Here is a 6,686-nt window from a genome sequence, read left to right as displayed (position 1 = left end):
CATCCACAGTGCACCAGTAAGTTATTGTGCATGTACATTAAATGTATTTCATCACAATGCACTATACGCATTTGTGGCCTCACGTTTTCAAGTTGTAAGAGTTAAATGCCGGAGTGGAGTGCCAGTGACAGAAATACGGTACACTGATGTGGGAGAACAATTTATCACTAGCCTCCCTCCTTCTCTTCACTCTCCCCTCACTCTTTCTCATCTCAGACACCCTGATGGGCCAAGGTCGGCCAATTACCCTTCAGTGACCAAGACACGCCACACCACACACGCAAAGACTGGCCTATATTATCTCATGTGTGTCTGAGTGTAGGGCAGTGGACAGCAGCCTGGCAAGTGAGATTCATGGTGAATATGTCAGCCATCAGGCTGGGCCTTTCAAACAATGCTTCACAATGTGCTTGACAGCCCTGAAAAACAGCCTGGTGCTTGGAAACTGCCAGCCCATCATCTCCACTCCCTCATCTGGGCTCTCTCTGGCTCTCTCTCTCTCTCTCTCTCTTGCTCTATTTGTGCACTTATCACCCAGCATCACTCTCTCCATATCTCATGTTCACTCCTAATTCACCCTCAAGCTCACATTTTCTGTCACACACATGCTCTCTGCAAGTCTTTATTTCCATTCTCTCCATCCACAATACTGACTGGCCTCTCCCTCTTGACGGATTGACAATAGTGGGGTTTCCATCCACCCATTTTTATATAGAATTTTCAAGAAATGCGAAGATAAAAATTGAATGGAAACGCTAGAAAAAGTTTTTACGCTTGGAGGGGGTGGATTTTGAAGAGTATCAAAACAAGGAAAATGCTAATTTTGGCTATGGAAACAGGTTTTGCGAATAAGCGCTGGCTCGTTTTGACCGGATATTACGTCACACGTACGTTTATAGTCACAAAGCAATGGCGGACAATAAAGTAAGGTATGTTTGGAGGGAGGACGAAACAGAAATATTTTTGGAATTAATCAAAGAAGCAAATATTTATGCTATTTTAGAAGGAAAACAACAAAGAAACTCAGTCGCTTCCTGTGTTTCGTCTTCTTCTGTTAAAAGAAACCCCAACTGTAATGACAAGTTTGCTCTATATTATTTATTTGGTTGTTACTAACATAACTATGAGATCCATTTTTCAGAAATAATTTCCAGTTTAATACATTCCATAGAAAATGTATTTGGACGTACGCCGCCATTGTTATTTACGTCACGGCTGGCTCTCTGCAGAGCAATGTGATACGCCTATAAAGAAAGCAAAGTAAGTCTCCGTAACGTTCCTAAAGGGACGATCAAAACTTTACGTCACTACGCACTGAATGCGTGTGACGTAAATAAAAATGGCAATGTATATCCAAATATAGTTTCTAAAAAAAATATTAAACTGAAAATGACTTTTGAAAAATGAATCTCATAGTTATGTTAGCAGCAACCAAATAAATAATATAGAGCAAACTTGACATTACAGTCGGGATTCCTTTTCAATTACTGGTGGATCCCATCTCTATGGTGTATACTGCCACCTACAGCAGCGGAGCCCCCTCTCAACTTTCGCAAAAGAAGGACAGATGGAAACAGGCAAAAGTCGCATGTCCGTTTTGCGTATTTTCAGTAAATTTGCCTAAAAAATTCTAAACAACTGAATGGAAACCTAACAACTACCAGATTTTCTTACCTGCACATGCATATGCTGTGAACGGACAGCAAATCACCAGATGACCCTTATTAGAAGCAGGCCACACACTACTTTAGTACATAACAGGCACTGACAGAGACGTCTATTGCACACGCGCATACACACACTTATGTACATTATGGTATTATCTAGACAGCTGGTGATATATCTTGGTGGGACACCAGCCCATAAAACTGCAGGGATGTGCAGTGCAGTCCCCTTCTATTCGGCAGAGTGCTTTTCCCGCACCTCCTTTCTCTCTCCTCCTAGTCACATGCAATAACAGACAGCCGTGATTCACAGCATTCAATTTACACGGGGCTCATAAGAACAAGTGATGGGCTCTTGTAGATTGGAGGACTACAGGTATAGGATTGTGTGTGTGCGTTCAAGAGGCAAAAAGTGCTGACAGTAAAATGAAAGGGAGAAGGAGAGTTTTTTCACCCCAATATGTTAATTTATTATACTTATTATGATCACCCAGAGGATTTTCAAGTCACACACCATATATTTTTGTTGCAGGAACCATATCACGCACATGCAGGCATGCAAACATAGATGTCAGTGTAAAAGGGTGCACAGTTGAGTGCCCTTTGCACTTAGGTTGAGCTAGTGCCTTGCTCAAGTGCATCTTGCACTGTAAAACCGAACGTTCAAAATAATCAAATAGATTAAGTAAACAATACTTAGAGTTTATCAAAACTATTACTACTAACTTAACTTTTTTTTGGGATTGGTGCAACTTTGTATGCTAGTTTTTGGGTATAGATAACTTAAAAACATAAATTAGCTGTAACTTAATAAAATGTAGTTATTTCGTGATTTAAAACCTTGTTTATATTGTTTAAAAAAAAAAGGTAATATTTACTTTTTTTTAATATAGTACATACTAAAAATAAAACTTAAGGTATGTAATGTAATATTTTACGTTTTGTTTTGTGCATATGTTTCGTAATTTATTTTATTTGTTAATTTGTAATTTTATTTTTGCCTTATTTTACTTTGCAGTTGACATTGTAAATGATAATCTGTTATCAGTTTCCTTACATGGTTCTGAATAAATTTATCATAATTTATGTTATGTTTGGTTGCCTGTTCTCCACGTTACTGTGTGGGTTTTCTCCAGATAATCCAGTTTCCTCCCACATTCCGAAAAATATGCATGGTATGTTAATCAAACATTCTGAATTGTCCCAAGGGTGTTTGTCTGTGTGTACCCTGCGATTAGCTGGCAACCAGTTCAGGGTGTACCCCGCCTACTTCCTGAAGACAGCTGGGATAGTGTCCAGCATTTCCGTGACCCTCGTGAGGACGCAGTGAACTTATGATTTGGACTTCTGTTAACTTCATGCAGTAGTTTTACGTTAGTAACTGAGAATAATTGAGTTGCTGCAACAGGAAGCTTCTAAACAACTATGTATCAAAAAATGAAGTTGGGTGTAATCAAACCAAGCTCTGGAAAACTTTACCTTTTGAGTTGATCAATTCAATAAAAAGTAAAGCAAATACTCAAAAAAATTGAGGTAAGCGATTACCTCGCTTTTTTTTTTTTAGTTCTGCTAACTTATTCGGGTTAACAGTGTGGCAATCAGGTAGGTATTTGTAGTTATTTTTTGTCCATTGCATGACTCAAGCCTTGATTTTCAAGTACTTGCAGAAGTCCATATTAGTACGAGCATATTAGTATTTGCATAGTAGCAGCCTCCCCTGTTCATTTAAATGGTTATTGGACCTAGTATGGATTTCTGTTCACATTCATTCATTCATTGTGTGTTGTCTCACTCCATGGTTGCATGCTTTGGGCTTCTACGAGTTAGCTATTTTGTATATTGTGGGTTCATGGTTTGATGTGTCAACAGGGGGGTAGAAAACAATGCAGAGAACAGATCGACCCCAATCCCATTCCCCATATGAATATGTATTATTCCAAAAGCCCTGATCCATATCTACATGCTGTAACTTTCAACAATAAGTCCTCATCTCTTTTCCACTCTTTACACCACACAGTACAAGGTAGACATTTTTAAATAAGCTTTGACTGAAGAACACATCTACTATACATCTGATAATTTTTTGGGGAAATTATTTGAACCTTTTAACCAAACATTTTCTTTCTATGCTGAATTTTTTTTTTTACTTTAGTGTTAAATATTTGCCATTTAGATCAAGGTCAAACATGTTCAGCATCGCATTTGATTAAAAGGATAGAGGCATAAAATATATGTCATGTAGTTGATTCATTCAACTTGGTTTTGCTGTAACGATCCCTATTGCTAAGCATATAAGCAGGTACCAGCAGAACAAAACAGGCTTCTTGGTAAACTTAGCAAAATCACATCTCTAGACACTTTTTATGTGATATTGCTCCCCTGCCTATGGGCATTATGATGATGTGCGTGGTGGGAGGTGTTAAAAAATTGCCTTGCTTTTAGAACATAGCCCACTTGAATTCATAAACATCTGCCTAAATGACTACCTCCTTGAAATGTATAATGATGTGAGCTATGATTCCAACATTTTAATGAAATGTTTGCATTGAACACTAACATTCTATAAGAGTTTATTGGAAAAATAGAAATTAATAGGTCCAGATAGGTGTATATGGGAGCCTTAATAATAATAAATATGTCTTGGGTTAATGATAGTTTATTATTTACTGGGAGAAGTTATTACACGTTGTTATGATCAGGACCATTCAGCAGGTCATGTGGCAATGCACACGACCCGCTGAATGACCCTGGCCATTTGCTGGGTTAGTGTACGATAAGGATGAATGCACTGGTGAGTCAAGCTGACATTCATGCATGCTCATAACACATGATCTGCATTGTGCACGGATCATCCCTATTGTCCCTCAGGCTGACAGAGATGCGGCACACCAGAGTGCAATGAGGAGATATTTAACATTCACACTCTAGCCTGAGTGTGAGTTTCAAATGGTCAGTGACACCCAGTGTAGGTGATTCATATTTACAAGTACATTTGTGCAGCAAAGGTAAAGGTCTCTGACACATGCTCGATCATTGAGATTCATTATGTGCATGGGGCTGAAGCCACGGATATGTCAATAGATGGACATGGGAGGAAGTGAGGCACCAGGAGAGACAGAGCGGAGATTAGGCTGTCTTCACTGTCATCTCTTATTTGAAGAGGGATGCCCATGGGACCTCAGACCTCTGTGTTGCAAATGGACAGGACAGACACACACACACACAAGTCCACACACTAACGTTAGTTGAGGCAATGTCTATACCAGTGATTCTCAACTGGTGAAACGGAACCCAATTGTGGGTCATAGAGCCATTTTTATGGGTTTGTCGCAGACAGGGAGTAAAAAAAAAAAAAAGCTTAAAATGTGTCAAGATCAGTGCCAAGATATACATTTTTGTACAAATATGTTTTCAAGTTCATCCTCAGTTTTTTAATATATTTTTTAGCACGTCCGCCTCCCAGTGCAAAGGTTGTGAGATCAAGTCCGGGCTGCGGCCTTCCTGGGCGGAGTTTGCATGTTCTCCCCGTGCTTGCATGGGTTTTCTCCGGGTACTCCGGTTTCCTCCCACATTCCAAAAAAACATGCATGGCAGGTGAATTGGACACTCCAAATTGTCCATAGGTGTGATTGTGAGTATGGTTGTTTGTCTCTGTGTGCCCTGTGATTGGCTGGCAACCAGTTCTGGGTGTACTGCCCGAAGCCAGCTGGGATAGGCTCCAGCAACCCCCGCGACCCTTGTGAGGACAAGCGGTACAGAAAATGGATGGATGGCTGGATGGATCCTCAGTTTTTTAAATAAGGTGCACTGAAAGGTAGCCTGGCAAGCCACACAAGTGGGTCTGGAGTTGGTCAGGTTTCCACTGACTGCTATACGGCCCGGTTCAAAACAAACCGTCAAATTTTCATTATCAAATTTGTTTATTATTTGTTTATTTGCTGTGATGTATCCTTCGTGAGAAATGTCACTCTTTGGTGGCAGAAGTCCATCCTCATATTACATTCAAATTGGCGCACAGGAGAGACCATAGTTTTCTTTCAGCTTTAAACCCAGAAACACATAGGGCTTTATTTTTGTTCAAAGCGCAGGTCTAGCGCAAAGCGCAGTCTAACTTTGCACATGAGTGGAGCTTTCTTACTTTTGTTATTTTTGTAGACTTTGAGCCGGTAGAACTGTGCGTAATGGGCGTTTGTGCCTCTGTGGGATGGAACAAAGCGTCTTCCAGGCCAATTGTAGGGTCTATGCATGACATCGGCAGATAAACTTCAAGATATCACCTTACTGATGATGTGATGTAGGCAATTTGAAACCACCTTGCACCCATGACATGTGTGGGACCAACCCCCCCCCCCCCCCCCCACCAATGCTTCCCATGACCCCACCACTACTGCAAGATCAATATTTAAAAGAATATATTTAGGATGATATATTTAGGATGATAATGATAATAATCTGTTTAATGAATTGATTTTTACAATGATTCAGAGGGATTGTGCCACCCTGTTGTCAAATTCGACAGCGCAGAATTGGGTTGCGCTGTCACCAATATTGAGATGCGCCTATTTTTACGCTGAGCGCATATGACCAAAGAGTCATTAAAACCCTGATGGCACTGAAAGCATTTATTTCAAATACAGACGTGTCAAGAACGGACTTACTGAATGTATCAATGGACTACTAACGCCGCTTACTCACCATTGCAAGAAGTGAAGTCACCGGCGGCCATCTTACCTTGCCACTCGTTGAGGCGGCCTAACTTGAATGCATCGTTTACTCTGTGGCATTTTCACGTTATTTTCTGCCTCTACAGCAAAATGCCACCGTGAATGGCATGCGTATTAATAAGACTGGGAAAAGCGCTACATGCTCATTTCATCAGAAAGAATGTGATTACAATCTGAGGGTCACATGCATAGAAGGTTGGCCATATTTGTGTGCCAAGCGTGGCAACTATCTACACTAAGTCAAAATATGTAGGAAGCACTCATAAGTCGTTTTCTAGCGCCACGCCTGCTCTTCTTT

This window comes from Leptonotus elevatus, chromosome 8 (genome assembly GCF_054856555.1).
Source record: "Leptonotus elevatus isolate MCC_2025b chromosome 8, RoL_Lele_1.0, whole genome shotgun sequence".
Taxonomy (NCBI): domain Eukaryota; kingdom Metazoa; phylum Chordata; class Actinopteri; order Syngnathiformes; family Syngnathidae; genus Leptonotus; species Leptonotus elevatus.
Note: the sequence above shows the minus strand (reverse complement) of the source record.